This window comes from Palaemon carinicauda, chromosome 43 (assembly GCF_036898095.1).
Source record: "Palaemon carinicauda isolate YSFRI2023 chromosome 43, ASM3689809v2, whole genome shotgun sequence".
Classification (NCBI taxonomy): Eukaryota; Metazoa; Arthropoda; class Malacostraca; order Decapoda; family Palaemonidae; genus Palaemon; species Palaemon carinicauda.
The window spans coordinates 56582966-56606258 of NC_090767.1; the positions used below are offsets into that span (position 1 = coordinate 56582966).

At 46.6% G+C, this 23293-nt stretch overlaps 1 pseudogene; it reads left to right on the top strand.

Moving 5' to 3' along the window:
- The first annotated feature begins 10214 nt into the window (after positions 1–10214).
- LOC137633900 (uncharacterized) lies at positions 10215–22637 on the top strand (annotated as a pseudogene).
- The last annotated feature ends 656 nt before the right edge of the window (positions 22638–23293 follow it).

The following is a 23293-nucleotide window of genomic DNA, read 5'->3' on the forward strand; positions in this document are numbered from 1 at the left end:
CATATAGTTTATATTTCAGAGGAATGATTAATTAACTTATATATATATTTTGTGAACTATAGGTGAAGGCTTCAGGTTGTAGACAGTGCTGGAGAAGATTGCTCTAGGGTCATACCTTTCAAAATGGTGTATTTATTAATCATGGTTCATCTGTGGTGTTTCCACATCTCATCACATTGATAAGTCTACGTTGAAGACAATCACTCTATGTATAGCTATTAATTTCCACATTGATCCAATATTTAGGTTTGACTAAACACAGGATCTTTCTTCTTAAAAGCCCATAAGAGGTTTCCTTCTCGGTATCTCTTATCTCTACAGGTAGACATTATAGAACAGTAGTGCTCCTTGTTGTTGTTGGTGTATTAAAGCCAACACTTCTTGTTGGCACGGGCCTTTTTATTGTTAGGCCCGTAGGTATTCAAACACAAAAAATAGGTACAAAAATTAAGATTGCCCAGCCTTACTGCTGGACACGGGCTTTTGTGTAGCAGCCCGTAGTATTTATTGCCCTAAGTAGGCAATAGTGTCACAGCAGTACCAGTCTCTCATGTCTGGATTTGCAGCCGCTCAGCTCCTTGAGCGTAGCTGCAAGTGCGACCGCTCAGCCCCTTGAGCATAGTCGCCAGGTTGGCAAAGATAGGTCTTGCAACTGCTCAGCCCCTTGAGCGTGGTTGCCAGTGTGGTCGCTCAGCACCAAGAGCACGACCTTGCGGACCAAAAAGCAGGACCATTTGGAGCCGAAATGAAAGGTTTCAGTAGTAGGTAAAAGTGTTGATAGCAGTAAGTCCCAGTAAGTAGGAGAGACTGGGAGAGGAGGGAAGAATTCGAGTAGTAGGAAAAAGTGGCAGTTTTAAGCATAGATGCCTATCTCTGCACCGGGGAGGGTGAAACTAAGGGACTGAGGAGGGAATGAATTACAGAGGAGGGAGTCTTAGCAAGGGAGCAGACTTTGACTAGTAGTTGCAGTACTAGGGGGATCAAGGTATCCACTGGCAGGGCCTCTGCCAGGGATAAGATGGCAGATATTGCTGGGGGTTGGGGAGGAGATTGCACAGCGCTGGAGGTTGGCTCTTCAGCTGGGCTAACAACAGCGCTGGGTTCTTGGTCCGTGGCTGCAGTAGGGGCTCCTGGAGGAGGAGTCTCGGATTGTCGTCTGGGAGGCCTGGTTCGCTGAATCCGCTGGGGTTTCGGTGCCTGCCTTGGTGCAGCCTCAGGTTTGTTAGGTGTCTGCCTTGGTGCAGCCTCAGGTTTGGTCGGTGGGGCTGCCTGTGGGGTTGGTAGCCTCTTCAAGAATTCAGGACAATTCTTGTTCCATGCATGGTGAGGTCCCGCACAATTGGGACATTTTGCCTGGGTTTTTGTCCCATTCCGATGTGCGTCAATGCAGTCCTGTGTGGGATGGCGGTGGCTGCAGACTCCGCACATTGTAGGGTTTCTGCACTCTTCTTTGTGGTGCCCATAGCGCTGGCAGTTGTAACAGCGCAGTGGTTCTCGCTTTGGACTTCTGATGGGAAACTTTCCCCAGAGGCCCAAATCCAGTGCTTTAGGGACTTGCCCAATAAAGGTGACTGTTACTTCCTTGGTGGGAAGTTTGCGGTGGTCCAGCTTCCTCTCGGCTTTTGCAACATTGCTGCAGTCGGTGACGAATGACAGTGGCATGTCTACAGGAAACCGATAGATCACTGCCTGTCTGAGTCTCTTCTCGGGGTCCAGGAGGGTCAGGGAGGTTTCCTGTTGGAGGATGTTGACACTGGCAAGGTCCTTCGGGGATATGATTAAATCCCCTTTTAGGTTGGCCCTGGCTGTGATCTTGATGCCAGGGTTGGCGGTGGCAATAGCAGCAACTGCTGCATATGACGGTGAGCCTTCTACAGCTGCCATCTTGAATTTGACAAGCTGTTTGGGTTGGCTGACAGGTGGTTGTGGTCCCTCAGCAGCGACCAAGTTTAGGTCCAAGCTTGGGTCATTTTCAGTGATTGCCTGAGCCTCCATTAGGAGCTGTGAGAGGCATGGAGTGCAGTTGCAATCCTCAGGGTGCAGTTCTGCTAGTTGCGGTGGTTGGTGGTCAGTCAGGTCTAGAGCCATGGTTGAAACGTTGGTCTCAGGTTCCGGAGTTGCGGTGAGTGGAGCGTCCTCTGCTTCCATCTTTTCAGGTGTCTTCTGGACAGCTGGTGCTGGAGATGGAGTGGGTGGCTCCGGGATAGGTGGGTCTTCGGAGTCCATAGCTGGTTTGGCATGAGTGGGGGAGCTGTGGCCTACAGTGTTGCTCCAGATAGCATACACACATGACTGGCAGTCACAGTCCCATTCAAAGGGGAGAGAGTTACTGCAACTGGGTGCAGAGACTGTCTCTTTATACCGTGCTTGCACCCGGTATTTCCTCTGAAAAATGTCTGGATAAGGAGGCTGTGGAGGGTAGGATGGTATATCCATATATCCTGGCCTGTGCTTCCTTTGTAGGAAGTGGTAGATGCTCTCAAGTATCAGGGTATAGCACTGAAAACAACTGCATGTTTTCCTGTGGGAGAGCACCGTTGGGTCCCTTATTTTGAACCCTATGTGGTCTGCTAGCTGTTGCCTGTAGTTCTGGTACCTCTGGCAGCGATTGCACTTGCACTGCTGAGCCCCATTCTTGCAGGGATTAATCCAAGTGGGGTACAAACTCCTTCTGTAGGTGCGGAGACTGTCATGCCCATCATCAGCCATACTGGATGGAATTGAGCTAGTCACTGAGGTCAACAACAGTTATTTAATTAGCAAAAAAGCCAAAGTAAATAACTGGATTCTTTCTTATATGCGGCCTCTTCAACCAAAGTTGAGAGGTCCTAGTGACTGTGTGGATATAAGTCCACCCATCCAGGTGTTGCCAAGTCCGGTGCTGCTGAACTTAGAAGGCTGGAGAGCTCTTGTCGGCGCGAGAGCTGGGCCGAGACTGAGTAGTGCTCCAGTCATACCTTTAAAATATAGGACCCAGTTCGTCTTACATTTTGTACCATGCTAGATTTCCATGGTATGTCTGATCACGTTGACTGATCAGTCTCCGTTGAAGACAAAAATTCTATGTAAACAGATTCTTAAGACGTATATGTTATCATCTAATATATATATATATATATATATATATATATATATATATATATATATATATATATATATATATATATATATATATATATATATATATATATATATATCAGGATTCAGTGTACCATTATGTACCCTAATTCTGATATTTTTGTACCATAATTTCAAGTCAAATACCATAATCTGTGATAAGAAGGCGAAAAGAAATGCCCAACTTCCCATTGCTAAAAACGTGAAATTATGAGCAGATCTTGTAATAATCTCATCTATAATGTTTGCAACATAATTAGAATATACTTCGTGATAATTGGAAAATTATTTTACTCATAAAAAAAATGAGTAGAAGGTAGTAATTAATATTTTTAAGAAATCAAATCTTCAAAATCTTTTTACAACTGCGTAAAGAGTAAATCAAATATTGACTGCCTTATGTTCATGAGTGACAGCAGTGCAAACTTAATAATAATACCAATTCCCTAATATCGCAAGAGGGTCTGCCCCTCTCTTTTATTCCTCTCCTGTACTTCTCTTTCTCCCTATTTCCTCCTTCTTTCCCATCCCGAGTACCTGCCTTTGAGCTATAAACTGGATTGTATCCAGGGGTACTCTTCCTTTCCCCATATTCCCCACTTCCCTATTCTTAATATTGCTTCCTTGCAGTGCAAATACATGGAATGAATTATTTAGATTTTAGAACAAAGACCAAGTGTTGTCTTTGATGTTATTCAGAGGTAGACTCTACAGTCTACACCGTCCTTCCCTCTACTATATCCTCCCACGGTATTTGTAAGGTACAAATATAATCATTTTGAGTCGCAGTGGAAAGGTTGAAAGCCCACAGGAGGCGTCCATCTCTCTATCTCTTCAGGTAGACATTGTAGAACAATAGTGTTCCAAAGTCATACCATTCAAAATTCTTAAACATTAATACAGACTTATAGGTGTCGGTTGTATTCCCATGGAACGTATTATCACGTTGACTGATAAGTCTCCGTTGAAAACAAAAATTCTATGTAAAAAATCTTCAAAAAAATCCAATTTGAAAATAATTATTGAGTGATTTCTCTTTCCTATTATTTTCATCATTGATTCAATAATAAGGTTTGGCTAAACACAGGCTCTTTCTTCTTAAAAGCCCACAAGAGCTTTCCTTCTCTGTCTTTCTTCAGGTAGACATCATAGAACAAGAATGCTCAAGTCATATCTTAAAGAATTTGTATTACTATTTTAAATATTGCATTTTTTGTTGTTGTTGTTGTTGTAGATTATAGCCAGCAGTTCTCGTTGGCATGGCCCTTTACTCCCTAGGGTCCCTGCGGAAAAATTTCTAGTATTAGGTTCAGATTAGAAAATACAGAGCATGATGTGAATAGGGCCTTACAATGAGGGCATGAGATGGTATGATGTGAATTTTGAGGTCTTTACCTTGGTGGAGGTAATCTTGAAAGCAAGTGTGTGTGTGTGTGTCTATGCTTTCGACAATTGCCTTTACCAGTGTGGCCGCGGCTTGCCCGGTGTGACGGTCTGAACGATCCCCCGGTCTCAGAATTCTCCTTGACATTGTGAAATGGTTCTTTTCCGCCATTAGCTCACTTCGCTCGTATGAAGATAGAACATCAAGCTCGTATGTACTGGCAAGCGGTAATGTTGAGCTGCGCACGCTAACATTACAGGAAAATAAAACATCAACCTCGTATGCACTGGCAAACGGTAATGTTTGCGCATGCGCAGATTATCAAGGAGAATTCTGAGACCGGGGGATCGTTCAGACCGTCACACCGGCCTGTGGTGTTTCTCTGCACTCTAGTAGATAGTGCAAGAGGGCATGTTGTCGTGTGACATCACATTGATCACACGGTCTCTGATTTCCTAGTTTGCCTTGTATCCCAGTCTAAGCCTGTGTATACATACAGCCTGTTGCCTTGGGGCTATATCTGTCTCTGGGTGGAGGTTCTAGCTCCGTGGCCCATTTGTACCATGTGGCAGAGGGAGAGCCATTCTCTATCCACTTGTGTAGTTCCTTGATTAGATTGTCCTTGAGCTGTGTCTTTATTTTGTTTTTGATTTGTTGCAGTACAGGCTGTATGCGCACCTGTACACTTTGGATGTGTCTGGTGCTTTCGGCTAGTTCATCAGCCTTCTCATTCCCTAGTATCCTGATATGACTGGGGATCCAGTTTAGAGTTACCAGTCTATCTCTTTCACTGTTGCAGGGCTTGTATTGAGGATCGTGAATCAGTATGTATGACTACTGGTCCTTCCTCATTTTCAATAGAGTATTCTAGTGCTTGTTGTATTGCAACTAACTCTGTCTGTGGGGTGGAGACATTGTTGGATGTCATCCAGGATTCTGTGAATTTGCAGGAGTAAACTGTAGCTCCTGCTGCTTGGGTTCCAGGATCTTCTGTACCATCTGTATAGTAGATCTGTGCCCCCATTGTGTCTGCAGAGTGTATTGCTGCCTGTGCTGCATTTCTTAGTTCCTCTATTATGCAGTCTTCTTCTGCCCTTGAGAGCTTGGTGTAGCTGAATCTTGCTACTTGCTTCTTCCGTGGTGGAATGTGTTGTGCACATCTGCGCTGTGTCTGGGCTTAGCTGCGGGAGTACTTCGGTTAGACTCAGTCTCTTTATGTTGTCACTATGGTCTTTGCCATATGGTCTTGGGATTTGAACCTCAGGGTGTTTTAACAGTTCCTCTCTTACTCTCTTTTTTGGTAAAGTGAGCCCTCGTTTATCGCGGTAGATAGGTTCCAGACCCGACCGCGATAGGTGAAAATCCGCGAAGTAGTGACACCATATTTACGTATTTATTTAACATGTATATTCAGACTTTTAAAACCTTCCCTTGTACGTAGTACTGTTAACAAACTACCCTTTAATGTACAGAACACTTAATGCATGTACTACAGTACCCTAAACTAAAACAGGCACAAATATTAAACACGCCAAAAAGCATGATAAAAAATGGCAACCAATGTTTTGTTTACGTTTATCTCTGATCATAATGAAGAAAAAAACGCATTTAGTGTACACATCTGTGTATAGGTTAGTTTTTGCATCGATTATATTGATTATACACTATGTTGATTTTGTTATTACCAATGTTTTACTTAATTTTTCTTTGGACTTCCAAATGAAATTTTTTCTTTATGACGCCGCCGTTTCAGGCGGCGTCATAAAGTACGCTCCATCTTCGATCATAATAAACAAACGAAGGCATTTAACGCGCATGATGAAAGTGATAAATAATGATATTACAGTAAAAGCTTTTAGAAAATATGTTATTACAAATAGTATTTACCCTATCTATATAAAATCATACAGTACATACTGTAGCAAAGCGGGGAAAACAATTTACGAGAGAGAGAGAGAGAGAGAGAGAGAGAGAGAGAGAGAGAGAGAGAGAGAGAGAGAGAGAGAGAGAGTTGTTTTACGTACGTAAATGTAAATTTTAAACAAAAAAATATGATAGGTAATAACATGTATATTCAGACTTTTAAAACCTTCCCTTTAACTTAATGCATACTAAACTAAAACAGGCACAAATATTAAAATGTTAGAATATTAAAGTAAAACATGTATAAAAAAAATAAAGATCGTTACTGTACTCACCACGAAAGAAGTTGAAGAAAAACTTGAATGATGATGGCGATGAATTTGCTGCACAGTAGAAATGATGATGATGAAGCTGATGATGTCTTCTACTGTGCAGCCAATGATAGTATTTTACGTCTCTTCAGACGGAGGTGTCTTTTCCTGGGACACCTCTTCAACTTCTTCCTGGGACACTTCCTCAATTTCTTCCGAAGGTGTAGTAGCAGGAGGAACTGGCTCTTTTTTGCGAGGCTGGAAGAACATTGTGATCGGAAGTTGCTGCCGCTGCTTCTTTTTTCGCTCAAAGAGCATCCTGTAGGGAGTCATGTCGTCATCGATCTTGTTGCAGAATTGCATAGACCGAACCATATCCTCGTCCCACTCTTGCGACATTTCTTTCAACTCCTTCGCATGGTTGAAGAACTTGGCAAGCCGTTCTAATGTTAAGCCCGTTTCTTCGACATTTTCTTGGGTCTCTTCCTGCGTTTCACTGTCTTCTTCACTGGCCGATTTCGTCAGGTCTTCTAGGTCTGCGTCAGTTAGCGGCTGGGAATGGCAGTCCAACAACTCGTCGACGTCTTCAGTCGTCATGTCGCCAAACCCGTCACCTCCAATTATCGCAGCCAACTGCACAGATTTGCGTACTGCAGAGTGTTGGATTTCAGCAGGTGTAAATCCCTCGTCGTCGTAAACAATCTCGGGCCACAACTTCTTCCAGCTCGCATTCACAGTTGCAGGTTTCATCTCTTGCAGTGCCTTCTGAATATTCTTCAGGCACGTGGCTATGGTGTACTTCCGCCAGTACGCCTTCAAATTAAAATCTTCATCTTCATCTTCTTGGGCAGCATCTACACGCACCGAGGTCTGCCAAGGTATTTTTCGTGTTGAGGGCCTTGAACGCCCTGATAACCCCCTGGTCCATCGGTTGAATTAATAACGTGGTGTTGGGTGGCAGGAACTCAACCTGAATGCCCTCATGCGACAGGTCAGTTGTGTGTCCACCAGCGTTATCCATAAGGAGAAGGATCTTGAATGGCAAGCCCTTCTCTAAGAGATATTTACTGACTTGCGGGATAAAACACTGGTAGAACCAGTTGGAGGTCAGCATCTTCGTAATCCATGCTTTTTGATTATGCATCCAGTACACGGGAAGGAGATTCTTATTTTTATTTTTCAAAGCGCGAGGATTTTTCGACTTGTAAATAAGCCCCGGCTTTAGCAAAAATCCAGCAGCATTGCCACACATCACGAGGGTAACGCGATCTTAGAATGCTTTAAAGCCAGAGGTTTTGGCTTCTTCTTTGAACAGGAAAGTTCGCGACGGCATTCTCTTCCAAAACAAGCCGGTCTAATCCATATTAAACACTTGTTCCGGCTTGTATCCACCTTCAGCGATAATGTTCTTGAATGTCTCGTTCGCGTAAGTTTCAGCAGCGGTAGTGTCAGCGGAAGCAGCCTCGCCATGCAGGGAAACGCTTTTCAGGCCGAAGCGTTTCTGAAACTTCGCGAACCATCCTTTGCTGGCGGAAAAACGTTGTTTCTGAGGCTGGGAATCAGTGGATGTCCCTGGTTGAGGTTCATCTACATCATCATCATCTTCAGCATGGTCGCCATCGTCGTCTTGAGGTTCCTTTGCCGCAAAATTCTCATACAAGCTCAAAGCCTTTGTTCGGATGGTGTTCGTATCCAAGGCTATGATCTTCTTCCGGCAGTCGGCAATCCAGACTGCTAAAGCACCTTCCATGCGTACTATCGTTTTATTACTCGTGGTAATGACTCGCTTCGCTGATCGGCTAAAGGTGATGGCAGCCGTCTTTCTAATGTTTGCTTCGTACTTCCTGATGTAGCGAACGGTGGATTCGTTCACTCCAAAATGGCGGGCTGCGGCCGCGTAACTTCTGCCTTCTTTTAACATATCGAGAAGCGTCACCTTCTCAGCAATTGTCATCATCTTTCGGTGGCGTTTAGGCTCACTACCAGCCTTAGTAGAAGCAGAACGCTTGGGAGCCATTCTACAGTAGGGGTTAAACAGAAAGTTCAACAAAAAGTTCAACTTAAAACAGTCACGCACAGCACAGATTAAAGTTCACAATAACGTAGCAGCATCTACACGGCGAGAGAGCGGCAAACGAAGTGGCCGCGAAAAGATGCTGGAGGTTGGAGAAGCGGTCAAAACACCAATCACAGGCTAGATTACAAAACTTGGGTTCTTATTCGTCATCTATCAGCGCTTGAACTAATCACAATCCGTCTTATATGCTACGTAGTAGTTACCAATTCAAAGTACAAGGTACCCTACGTATACAGTACAGCTTTACGTACGCTATTTCACGCTTGTTTTGTTGTAGGATATGTACGCTTATTCGAGATGTGATTTTTGCAACAAAAAATATTATTGGATGCAGTACTACGTACGTATACATACAAAAGATTCATGGAAAAGATGCACATCCATTACATTTGTAGTACAGTAGTAGCCATCAGCAGCCTTACACCATTCTAATATGGTATGACTGCATCTGATTTGCGTTTCATGTTCGATTTAATTTTACTACGTACTGTATACTGAATTATCGTATGATCATATTCTCTTTTCGTGTTTTATTTCTTTCTGTACTGAATTATATGTCATATGTAATGCAATGAACAATCAGTAAGAGCAGATATTACTAATTACAGTATTAATGGAATTACAGGTAACGAAATATCGTATTTGGGGTCTTCAGATATCACGGTATTTTCGAAATTTCCGGAAAATCCGCGATATGTACATATATATGGGTTATGAAAAAAATCCGCGATGGTCGAACCGCGAAGTAGCGAGGGTTCACTTAATAAACCGATGAAAAAATATGGTATTATTGAGCTGCGCAATCTATCATTAGGAATGTTAGCGTAAAATGCTACTGTTCCGCGCTATGTTGGAATCTGCGCCGATTCCGAATCGGGTTGCGCGATGTTAGAATTCTTACTTTGTGCGGCAAAGTTGGAATGCAGTGTTGGGTTCCCGCGGGTGTTGACGCCTATATAAAGCACAAGCAGACGACATTAACGTCAAGTGCTTGTCAGTCGGTGTGCTGTCACGACCTGCCAAGCGCTAACAAGTGTTCAATTGCCAGTTAACTACTTATTATTATCTAGTCTAAGAATAACTAATAACTGAGTAATTGTTAGAATTCTTACCTAACCTAACCTACTCCAATCAGCAAGTCAAATGCAACTGCAGAGACTGCGAGTTTGCATTAGAAAAAGGATGCAGCTACATTGAAAAGCACGGATCCTTTGACCTTTCAAACATCAAGTGTAAACCTCGTCCAATTGCCCGAACCACCTCTTCAAAGGGCAACACCTCGATGACCACTGCTGCATCTCCTGCTGTAACCAGAACTCCTATACAGGCCTAATCCCCTGTGCCTGTAGGAGCACCAGCGACTAAGAAGAAGAAAGCTAAAGACCCACCTGCTGATTCCAAACCTTCCTTTGCTGCCACACCACTGACCAGTGCTCCTGCACAAAGCGCTGATACATCAGCCATGGACACCAACCCTTCTGCTGCCACTCCCGAACTATCGTTGAATGACGTGTACCTCACCATGAAGCAAATGGCTGAGACCCTGATAAAAAGACTTCGGCAGGATGATCCAGCGATGGTTCTACTCCTTGATAAAACGCCTTCTGCTCCAACTCCAGCTGTTGAACCAGACCCAGAGCCACGACCCACCGTAATCAATCCAAAGCAGCTACCTTAGGTGGTATCCTTCATTTAGGTCGTATCTCTTTTCTTTGTTTTACTTAGGAAATATGGTTTTTCATATTCAATTTCTTGTGTTCCAAACATCTAAAGTTGAGAAATGCAGTCTCGGACAAATGTCAACATCAGGAGTAATCAAATTACACCAGAAACACCACTTATTATCTTGTTAAGGTTATTGTACTGATAAAGTTAAGGATGTCTGGTTCCAGTTTAACGTTAGCCTCCATTTCTTCCATCGGGTAGAGAGATGTCTAAAAAGCCTTCGATTTAAGGGTGCCGGTTTAGTATGTGGCCTACCTTTCAAATACGGCCTATGCAATTCTATCTGTTTTAGTATGTGGCCTAACCTTACCTTACATAACCTAACCTTACCTAACTTAACTTAACCTAACCTAACAAGCCAGGTAGACCGCCTACTAAACCAGAATAAAAAAAAGGTAGGCTACATACTAAACCGGCACCGATTTGAGTCCGCATAGAAAAGGGTTTGCTATTCTTTCCGTAAAGGTTTAAGTTCTATTAATAGCACTTTTTGGGGGGCGGGGTTTGAGGATACTCTAAGTGTTCCATATTCTGCATAAAAATCACAAGTAAACGAATTCCTAATTTCAGCGCCAAGTTACAACAGCAATACCCATCCGTCCGTACCTCAGTATTTGACAGTAGGCTGTTCCTTTTACCTCCTTGCAAGCTCTCATCGATAGCGAGTCTTATTAATTCCATAATTCTGGTAGATTCTGGTATTCAAAGAAAGTTTATATTTTTCGTATGTATTGTGTAATTTATCACAAAAAGATTTTAAGATATGTGAAAAGTTGCAAGATTATTCAGCGTTCATCCGAAAACAAGCTCCTGCCGTTGACTTTGGCCGGTGTTATTAAATACTTTATAATCTCTTTTCATTAACATTATTTAATTACGAAACATCTGAGGGAGAAATTTAGGTTAGTAAATAAATTTTGATTAATGTCTTTGTGGTACAAACTATACAAATAAATTGTCTTTGCAGTATGAACAGTACAATTTGATGAGACGAGCAGTTTAAATATTTTATAGGTGAGGTGACTACTGTCATGAACCATTGCAGGGAAGATCATTAAGATATATTAATATGATGATGTAGATAATAAGGAGCAGGAATGAACCTGTACTCCTCAAAATGTAACAGAACCTGGAACGAGTATTCCAAAGCAAAAACCTATTGAGAAGACCTAATTACTATGATATATTTAAATACATGAGCAAGAAAGAGGAATGCTATATATTCTGTATTTTTTATTGAATTTAATTTTAAATGCATATAATAGGTAGTATATTTCATATATTTTTATTTCAAATTAACATACTTAATTAAAAGGTTGGTGTGCAATCAGGGAAAATCTTTGCACCCAAAAAAAATGTTGATAAAGAGCCGAGAATTAGAAGCATCTCTCTCTCTCTCTCTCTCTCTCTCTCTCTCTCTCTCTCTCTCTCTCTCTCTCTCTCTCTCTCTCTCAGACATAATGCTTAAGCCTAGAAGCCAAGCAGGAGCATGGGCCTATGCAACTTTATCCCTATCCTTAAGGTTCAAAGGTTTACTTATGAATGGCAGAGGCAAGAGACCGTAAGATTACCTTAGCTGAAGGACAATGCCCTTGAGACTGACCATATATGCATAACCCCCTCTCCACCCATAGTAGCACAAGGCTGGACAATCTAGCAAGCAAGCATAGAAGAGTTTTACAAGCAAGAGTCCGTGCCAGGCATAAGGCAAGGCAATCTCTGCTCAGTTCCCAGACTGAGAGGATCTCTCTCTGCCAGTGCTAGTACCTGGTTACCCGGCCCAGGGGACAACCAGTTACCCCTACCAGCTTACCAGGCACATAGGATACCAGTCTCCCACCTGTGCCTGCTGGCACATTGGACTTGCTTGCTTGCTTGTTAGATTGCTCAGCCTTGTCCTGGACACAGGCTCTTGCGTTGCCCTGTACCAAGGCACATTGGGCACCAAGTTACCCCCCCCCCAGCTTACCCGGCACAGGGGCACCAGTCTCCTGTCTGTGCCTGCCATATCTGTCTTCTATTTAGGAGTCTGGGCATGGACTCACTTATACAATGAGAACAGACACTGCAAGAAGTATTCAGAGAACCGCAGATATCAATTCTATAGGGATTATGAATAGCACAGAGTCAACATATTCACTCTATTTGTTGTAGAAATCAAGAGCAAAACTGTCCAGGATGAATTTTTCTCCAATCACCAAGTCAAATGCAACTGCAGAGCCTGCAAGTTTGCACCAGAAAAAGTACGCAGCCACTTAGTAAAGCATGGATCCTTTGACCTTTCAAACATCAAGTGTAAACCTCGTCCAACTGCCTTAACCACCTTTTCAAAGGGCAACACTTCGAAGACCACCGCTGCATCTCCTGCTGTAACCAGAACTTATATACAGGCCTGAACTTATATACAGGCCTAAACCCCTGTGCCTCTAGGAGCACCAGTGACTAAGAAGAAGAAAGCTAAAGACCCACCTGCTGGTTCCACACCTTCCCTTGCTGCCACACCACTGACCAGTGCTCCTGCACAAAGCACTAATACATTGTAAGGACATCGCTTCCTCCGTTGTCCAGCATTCTCATAGAATTCTCCATTTCATTTAATTTCTCCTTTCACCACACTGTGGTTCCCTGTATATATTTATTCCGCTCCCTCAGAGCTACAGTTTTATGTATTTATCATTTCGCTACCTATTTCTATTGACTTGTATTTCAAGCATTTGTACGTGTGAAAAAACACATACTGTGGCGGTTATTTCAAGCCAGATTGGCGCCTGCGCGCATGCTACTTTTCCGTCCGCACCTTGTATTATATTCTCGCACATGTTTGAATAAACAGTCAGTTGTTGTTGGCGATAGCTCGTCTCACTGTCCTTACAACTGGTGACCCCGGAGTTGAGGTAGCATTAGCGGTTTTGGCTTTGCCATTAACGGACTTATTACGGCCGTGCTACCTTCTTTTACTCTTTTACCTTAGGCGTGAGCTTCGGCCTTTGGTGCCCCCACACCTCGGTGCATTTGTAAGGCAGTAGGATGAGCTTAACCGACATATCAACTTCCCACCTCTTTGCCGACTCGTCAACTGACCACAAAGGCGGATTCAACCCGCCCATCACGCGCAACGGCCTCTCCTCCACGCCCAAAGTCAAACTGCCGCTGTTTTCTCAACACATCACCGCTTCCTGGTTCCTGAGAGCGGACGTACTCTTCCGAGTCGCTAGGCTCAGCGACTCCTGTGCCAAGGCCGACATCATTCTCGCCTTCATCCCAGAGGAGGTATTCGACAAGATTTCCCCATGGCTCGACGCCCGGGCTGGCCAAGTTTCCTACGACGACCTGAGAACGAAACTCATCGGTATCTACTCACTCTCCGTTTCAGCAAGGGCACAGAAAGTCCTGGACCTGGCCGGCAAACCCATGGGTGACACCTCTTCTGTCGAGGCGTGGGACGAGTTGACCGTCCTGCTAATGCTTCCCGAGACCGACAGCAACGGCCGAAGGCGCGAGATTAGCCTATCTCGAGAGATTTTCCTTCGACGCCTGCCGCAGGACGCAAGGGCCCAATTGACGGAGGCCGACACACTCCCGATGAACGAACTCCTGTCAGAAGCTCCACGAGGCCTCCAAAGCATCTCGCCTCAGGGCATAATCAGTATCGTCTTAGTTCTCCTCCTTCAGCTGCTCTTCCATAGACTCTTCAGCAACGCCTCCTGACGACGACGACGAGATCAACGCTCTGGCAAGGAGGAAACCACCTCAACCGACACGTCTGAACCCTAGGCCTAATCCAGCATGGTACTTCTACCATCAGCTGTTTGGCAGCGACGCCAAGAAATGTAGGGCACCATGCAATTTCCCTAGATGATGACGCCAGAAGAAACCACCTACCACCATCGCAGCTGCAGGAAACCAAAGCAAGAATGGTTTCTATATCCTCGACACCGCCTCCAACCATAGACTCATGGTCGACACCGGCGCTATGCAGTCAATGTTGCCGCCGTCACAAGCCAACCTAGACCGTGGTCCCAGCAAAGACGCCCCCTCGCTCGTCGCCGCCAACGGGTCTCCCATACGGTGTTATGGGAGTAGGATCCTTAGGATATCTATCCTGGGCCATTCGTATTCCTGGCCCTTTGCCATCACTGACGTCAGTCGCCCCCTCCCCGGTGCAGATTTCCTCACTCACCACGGACTACTTGTCGACATTGCCGGGAAACGCCTCATCGACACAGGAACCTGCCTGTCCCGCGCCCTGAGAGCCGGGCCTGCTACAATGTCCATATCCGCTGTAATGACGCAGCCCTACGCCGACCTACTGCAAGAATTTCCTGACGTTTTCAAGCCTGAGCTCCGACAATCGCCGGGATCCCCCTCCAAGCACGGGATCTACCACCACATTACGACGACGGGACCTCCTACACACGCCAAATTCCACCGCCTCCCGCCCCAGAAGCTGAGGGACGCCAAACGCGCCTTTGAGGACATGGAACGCATGGGTATCTGTAAGAAAGCATCGAGCCCCTGGGCATCTCCCCTACACATGGTAAAGAAGCCTGACAGGACCTGTAGACCTTGTGGCGACTACAGGCGCCTCAACTTCATCACAATGCCCGACCACTACCCTCTGCCCAACATGCAAGACCTGACGAATGCGTTGCATGGAGCGAAATACTTCACCAAGATGGACCTTCTCAAGTCTTACTTCCAGGTCCCCAAATTTCCAGAGGACATTCCGAAAACTGCCATTGTGACACCGTTCGGATCCTACACCTTCGCATACTCAACCTTTGGTCTACGCAATGTGGAGGCGACCTTCCAACGCCTAATGGATAGCATCCTGGGCGACTTACATTCTGCGTCTGCTACGTCGATAACATCCTGATATTCTCAAGGACCAAGGAGGAACACCGGAGGCACGTCCGCGCCGTCCTCAAATGCCTGCAGGAGAATGGCCTAGTTGTACGTTTCGACAAATGCACATTCGGCGCTGAAGGAGTGGACTTTCTCGGTCATCGCGTGTCCTCGAGTGGGGTAAAACCCATGACAACCAAGGTGGCCGCCATCAGAAAGTTCCCGACACCTACGACCATCAGCCAACTTCACGAGTTCCTGGGGATGGTCAATTACTACAGGCGCTTCATCCCCAACATCGCACAGACCCTGACACCCCTCGATGACGTCCTGAAGGGAAAGGCGAAGAAACTTGAGTAGGGCTCCCCACAACAACACGCATTCACCCGGACAAAGGACGCCCTCGCAAACGCCACCACCCTGGCTTATTTCGACGACAACACCCCTCTGTGACTGACGACCGACGCCAGCAACGTCGCCTGTGGGGCTGTGCTGGAACAGCTCGTCGATGGTTCTCCTCGACCATTGGCATTCTTCAGCAGAAAACTGAAACCCGCCGAAACAAGATACAGCACCTTCGATAGGGAGCTCCTCCCCGTCTACCTCGCCGTCCGCCACTTCAGGCACATCCTGGAGCGCACACCCTTCACCATCGCGACAGATCATCAACCCTTCGTACACGCCTTCACAAAATCGACAGACGCATGGTCCTCATGACAACAACGTCATCTCGCAGCAATCGCCGAATTCGGGTGCACCATGAGCTACGTTCCCAGAAAGAAAAACCCAGTCGCAGACGCCCTTTCAAGGATTGAAATCGACGCAATCCACCTGGGAATTGACTACGCCAACCTCGCATCCGAGCAGCGCACCGACCTAGAGGCACAGGATTACCTGACGGGGCCATCTGCGCTCAAGATAACTGCAATTCCCCTCGGGCCAGCAAGAGTAACTATCCTCTGCGACACCAGCACCGGCCGCCCACGTCCCTGGATTCCGGCTTCCTGCAGAAGAAAAATATTCGACATCATCCATGGACTTAAACACCCCTCGGTACGCACCACTGCTCGCCTCCTGTCTGAAAAGTTCATCTGGCCAGGGATCAAAAAAGACGCCCGGGAATGGGCGAAGACATGCATCAATTGCCAGACAAGCAAGATAAGCCGTCACACCGAATCGGGGATAGGTGATTTTCCCCAACCGAAGAGACGTTTTGGTCACATCCACATCGATGTCGAGGGACCTTTGCCTCCTTCGGGATCTGCTCGCTACCTGCTGACAATCGCCGATCGCTCCACGAGGTGGTTGGAAGCATCACCGATGACCGAAGCTACGACCCAATCATGCGCCGAAGCCCTTTTGTCTAGCTGGGTGAGCAGATTTGGCGTTCCTGACGACATCACGACAGACAGAGGCCCTGCTTTCGTGTCGGAGATATGGCTTGCTCTGGCAAACCTGATGGGAACGACACTCCACAGTACCACGGCATACAACCCTGCAGCAAACGGCATGGTCAAACGAACTCATCGCACCCTCAAGGCGTCCCTGATGGCGAGCTGCACCGATGGGAACTGGAAATCACGACTTCCTTGGGTACTTCTCGGCCTTCGCACCGCCCCTCACGCAGATGGCGAGCCATCGCCCGCTGAAAAGGTTTACGGAGAGGCGCTCGCAGTTCCCGGGGAATTCTTTCCCACATCAACCGATCACACGTAGCTGGATCATCTTAGGGACATCGCCAGAAAGTTCAGGCCATGTCTTAAAACTTACCAGGACAGAACTAAGCATTTCAAGCCGAGGAACCTGGACGATTGCGGGTATGTTTTCGTCTGTGTCGACGCTCATTGACAGCCGCTAACTAGACCCTATCGAGGCCCCTACCGAGTAATCAAGAAAACGATGAAAGCCTTCCTTCTCGATGTGCATGGCCAAGAGGACTGGGTCTCAATATACCGCGTGAAACCGGTGTTTCTCGAAGGAAGCGACACTGCCTCCGCAGGACCTGGCAGATCCAGAGTGCCACCTCAAAACAAGGCACCCAATGAGAAGAAAAGCAACAAATGACGACGAGAGGTAGCGATCCATACGCCGACCGCCGACGCGCCCCTCCGTTTAAGAACAAGAGGAACCCTCCGACGCCCGAAACGATACAAAGACTAGTCTCATCAGCCCTTTACGCCGCCTGATGTCTTGGGGGGCGAAGTACTTGTAAGGACATCGCTCCCTCCATCGTCCAGCATTCTCATCGAATTCTCCATTTCATTTAAATTCTCTTTTTGCCACACTGTGGTTCACTGTATATATTTATTCCGCTCCCTCAGAGCTACAATTTTTTGTATTTTTCATTTCGCTACTTATTTCTATTGACTTGTTTGTTCCGTAACCGAAATACAAACCACGCTATTTACATGGAGTATTACTTTCGGTGTAGCTGAAATGGCGAGCCATTAGATTTTTAATGAGGGTTAACTACCCTCTCGCTAGCTAGCGAGGGTGTAGGGGAGAGGTAGCTAGCTACCCCTCCCCCCTCACACACCGGCGAACTGATTCACTTCGCTTTTGGCTCGGACGGTGGGCAGACGTCTCTGTCCCGTCCTCGCATGGCAGCCATTAATGTTTTGTCTTTACTTAATTACTTACTTTCCTTATACAGTACTTAATATATATGTAAACATTCTTATGTTTATGTATATGTTTGAGTATAGAAATACAGTAAGTCTCCTTTTCTGTGTTTGTGCTGTGTGTGTGTAGTGTACAACAACTTCTCCGTATGGTTCCAGGCCCCCACGGTGACATTTCATGGGTCGCGATCCCTCCCTTGGTCCTTCGGGCCTCTCTTCGGCGGGCGCCGTGGGGAATCGTCATCGCTGGACTTTGTTTATTATTCTGTTTTCCCCGCTGTTCCTCCTTCCCTACGGGGAACTTGGACTATCAGCGTTTGATCCCGAGGTCGTTCACCCTTTTATTACTACTACGTATTACGGTAGCTTCCTTCCCGTTACGGGTTGAGTTGCTTCTCCGTTTATTTGGTCTCAATTATTTTAATGAAATCTAATTGTATTTGTTAACTTTTCAGCCTGTGTAGAACGCTTCCCTTCGGGGTTCATTCGTTCTTCTATTAGTGAACATTCTTAGATAAATTAAACAGTACATAATTATAATTGTTATAATTGTTATAATTCTGTTTTTATTACAGTTCTCCGCCTTCCCCCCTTCCCATGAGAGTCAGTGGGGAAGGAGGGCCCATTCCTGGTGCGTAATTCTTATGTTCTTTTCCCTGGGCCGATTCCTGCACGATCTCCGTGATCAGCCAAGGATATCGCGTCCCGTGCGCTGAGCCCCTATGCCATGGTGAGCCCCTATGCCATGGGATCGGCAAAGGGGCTAGCCCTTTTGGCAGAATTCGAGACCATACTCTAGAAGATGCTCTCCATAAGGTCGTCGACGGCTCCCCCCGGCTTCTTCAGTCGACTTTTTCTTGGAAAGAAGGCATCTGAAGGCTGGAGACCCGTCATCAGCTCTGAACAAGTTTGTCGAACAAACTTCGTTCAGCGTGGAACAGCAGAGTCGTTCAGACTTGCAGTGAGACCACAAGTCTTCAGGTGCACACTGGAACTGAAGGACAGGTACTTCCAGATCCCAATCCATCCGTCTTTCAGGAAGTACTTGAAATTCAGCCTAGACAACAAGGGCTACCATTTCATGGTGCTGTGTTTTGATCTCTCCACAGCACCACAGGTGTTCACCAGAATTGATCTCTCCACAGCACCGCAGGTGTTCACCGGAATGTTCACCCTGATATCTTCATGGCCACACAGGATCGGCATCCGTCCCCTTCGCTATCTGGATGAGTGGCTAACCCCGGCAGTCTCGGAATCGACCCTTCTTCGACACCGAGGCAAGCCTCTGGGACTTTGCCAAGATCTAGGGATCATGGTAAATCTCGAGAAGTCTTCTCTGCTTCCATCCCAACAACTGGGATATTTAGGAATGATGTTAGATGCCAATGTCCACAAGCCTTCCCATCAGTCGACAGGATAGCAAGGCTGAGGAGAGGCGCAGAACCTTTCCTCAGACGAGGAGAGCTTCCAACCCAATCTTGGTTACGTCTCCTAGGTCACCTTTTCCTCCCTGACCCGTCTAGTTCCAAACGGCCGCCTCAGGATGAGATCCCTGCAACGGCGGCTCAAGTCCCGGTGGAACCAAGGCAACGATTCTCCGGACACTCTGGTCCTTTGGGACCTGCGGAACGAATGGACCCGCAGTGGTGGTTGTCTTACGGGAACCTTTAAAGGGAGTGGATTTTCGCGTCCTTCCCCCGCATTTGATGCTGTTCTCGGACACGTCAAAAGAGGGGGGAGGGGGGGGGGCACGTACTGAACCAAAGGATCTCAGGCCTATGGTCAGAATCAGTAAGGTACCTCCACTTCAATCTGCTAGGAATGAAGGCCGTATATCTAGCCCTTCAACGGTTCCAACAACCCTGGCGGATCACACTGTGAGCGACAACACCACGGTAGTGGCTTATTTCAACAAGCAGAGAGGTACCTTTCATAACAGCTTTCCCATCTTGCTGTAGAGATACTGAGATGAACAGTTTACACTCAATACCACTATCGGCTCGCTTCATTCCGGGCAAAGGAATGTGCTCTCCGCAGTCTGAGCAGAGCCTTGCAGATAGAGAGTGCCGAGTGGTCTTGGGGACCCCTAGTAGCCAACAAAGTTCTGACTTTGTGGTCCTGTTTCGCGACACCCTTGAACTCAAGCTGCCACTGTACTACTTCCCTAAGGCACTCTGGCAAGATGCCTTCCTACAACAGTGGGACAACATCGACGTCTGCGCCTTCCCACCATTCTGTCTGGTGAGAAGAGTGGTCAACAAGACCAGATTATCGGTCAACCTGTCGATGACTGATAGCTCCGCTACGGCATCATGCAGAGTGGTTCCCGGACCTTCTGCATCCCCCTGACGGGACTCCCGAGAGAGCTTCCCCCACGACACGAGCTACTCGAGCAACCACACTGCAACATCTGCCACAAAGCCGTAGCATCGCTTCGGCTTCATGCCTGGAGACTATCCAGCATTCCCTCACAGAAGAGGAGTTCCCCAACAAGTTGCGGAGCGGATGTCTCGACACCGCAGGGGTCTACCGGGCCAAGTGGAGAGTCTTCTGTGGTTGGTGTCGTGGGAGAGGTATCTCTCCCCTTGATGCCTATTCCAGCAATAGCGGAATTATTGTATACCTGCGGGAGGGAATGGGCCTTTCGCTCTCGGCGGTGACAACCTATCGCTCAGCCTTAGCCTGGCCTGCAGGCTGTAGGAATAGACATTCCCTCCTCGCTGGTTCTTTCTTCACTCATACGTAGCTACGAACTTACCTGCCCCCAGTCGGAAGTGAGACCTCCTCCATGGAACATGGTTCGAGCTATTAGAGCTCTCAAGAGACTTCCTTGCGAACCATTACGCCAGTCTTCTGATCGTCACCTTGGAAGACGGTGCTCCTGCTCGCTCTGGCCTCGGCCAAGCGTGCCAGCGAACTTCATGGTCTCTCGTACGTCGTCGCCCATTCAAGAGGAGAGGGGGAGGTAACGTTCAGTTTTGTCCCCGAGCTGGTCACTAGTCTCAAAATCTTGGAGCCCGGACCCTCGGTTCGACTCCTTCAGGATTTCGATCTCCGTTCTATAACAGATGACCCAGACCTTCTCCTACTATGCCCAGTAAGGAGTCAGAGGTGTTATCTTAAGAACAGCTGGAATTTGTCCTCACGTGCAAGCCCTGTTTGGAAGCACAGGAAGGACGGAGAGGAGGGTCACCAAGAATACCTTTTCAGCCTGGATTCGTAGGGTCGTCCATCATGCCCTGATTCCTGACCCTCCTCCGTCACGTCGCCTTAGGGCACGGGACGCCAGAGGCATCGCAACGTCCCTGGCCTTCAAGAGTAACTACTCTGTGACGCAGGTGCTACAAGCTGGAGTCTGGAAGCGTCGAACGACCTTCACAGCCCACTACCTGCAGGACATGACCCACAGGAGCTTCGATACGTTTTCTATTGGCCTTGTGGTGGCTACACAACAGCTGGTATAAACCTCAGGCTCCTTAATGGACACGTAGCAGAAGATTGAGGGCATTGTTACCTGGTTTTAGTCTGCATGAATGAAAGAAGTTTGTCTGGCCCTTACTTCTTTCTTCATCCTCTCCTCTCTTGGGGAAAGCAGCATCCTGGGTTCTCTGCATAGCTGACCTCAAACCTCTGCAGGTAAACCATGCTTCCTTGTGTTCCTAGTATTAAGGTAATACTGCCACGTCCCCCATACCCTGACGAGGTGGTATTGGGAACGTCCTAGCCTAGAATTCCATCTAAGGGATTTCAGGTCAACTCCCTAGGACAAGTCACACTTCATCCCTCCACACACAAGCTTATGTAGGCCGCTCGTTCCTTGCGGAGCAAGGAACTTGCGAGGTGCAGGGACTCTTTTTCTCAAAGTGCTGCTCACTCGGATTCTGAGTCCCTTGGCAAAGCCAAAGCCAGTAAGGCTGGGACTTTCCATCCTTCCTAAGGGGTAAGTCACCCCATGTAAATACTGTAGCGTGGTTTGTATTTCGGTTACGGAACAAATGACAAATTCGGAGATAATTTGTATTTTTCCTAACCATACAAACCTTAGCTATTTACACATATTTGCCCGCCAGCCCTGTCCCCCAAGGCAAGTCCTACCTCTAAGCGAGGTGAACCAGTTAACCGGTGTGTGAGGGGGAAGGGGTAGCTAGCTACCTCTCCCCTACCCCCTCGCTAGCTAGCGAGAGGGTAGTTAACCCTCGTTAAAAATCTAATGGCTCGCCATTTCAGCTACGCCGATAGTAATACCCCATGTAAATAGCTAAGGTTTGTATGATTAGGAAAAATACAAATTATCTCCGAATTTGTCATATTTCAAGCATTTGTATGTGTGAAAAAACACACATTGTGGCGGTTAGTTCAAGCCAGATTGGCGCCTGCGCGCATGCTACTTTTCCGTCCGCACCTTGTATTATATTCTCGCACATGTTTGAATAAACAGTCAGTTGTTGTTGGTGATAGCTTGTCTAACTCTCCTTACAACATCAGCCATGGACACCAACCCTTCTGCTGCCACTCCCGAACCATCACTGAATGACGTGTACCTCACCGTGAAACAAATGGCTGAGACCCTGATAGAAAGACTTCGGCAGGAAGATCCAGTGATGGTTCTACTCCTTGATAAAACCTCTTCCACTCCAACTCCAGCTGTTGAACCAGACCCAGAGCCACGACCCACCGTAATCGATCCAAAGTAGCTACCTTAGGTGGTATCCTTCATTTAGGTCGTATCTCTTTTCTTTGTTTTACTTTGGAAATACTGTATGGTTTTTCATATTTAATTTCTTGTGTTCCAAACATCTTAAGTTGAGAAATGCAGTCTCGGACAAATGTCAACATCAGGAGCAATCAAATTACACCAGGAACATCACTTATTTTCTTGTTGAGGTTATTGTACTGATAAAGTTAAGGGTGTCTGGTTCCAGTTTAACGTTAGCCTCCATTTTTGCCATCAGGTTGAGAGATGTCTAAAAAGCCTTCGATTTAAGGGTGCCGGTTTAGTATGTGGCCCACCTTTTAAATACGGCCTACGCAATTCTGTTTTAGTATGTGGCCTAACATAACCATATCTAACCTAACCTAACCTAACAAGCCAGGTTGACTGCATACTAAACCAGAATAAAAAAAAGGTTTGCCACATATTAAACCGGCACCGATTATAGTCCGCATAGAAATGGGTTTGCTATTCATTCCGTAATGGTTTAGGTTCTATTAATAGCACTTTTTTGGGGGATACTCTAAGTGTTCCATATTCTGCATAAAAATCACAAGTAAACGAAATAATAATTTCACTGCCGAGTTACAACAGCAATACCCATCCGTCCCCACCTCAGTATTTGACAGTAGGCTGTTC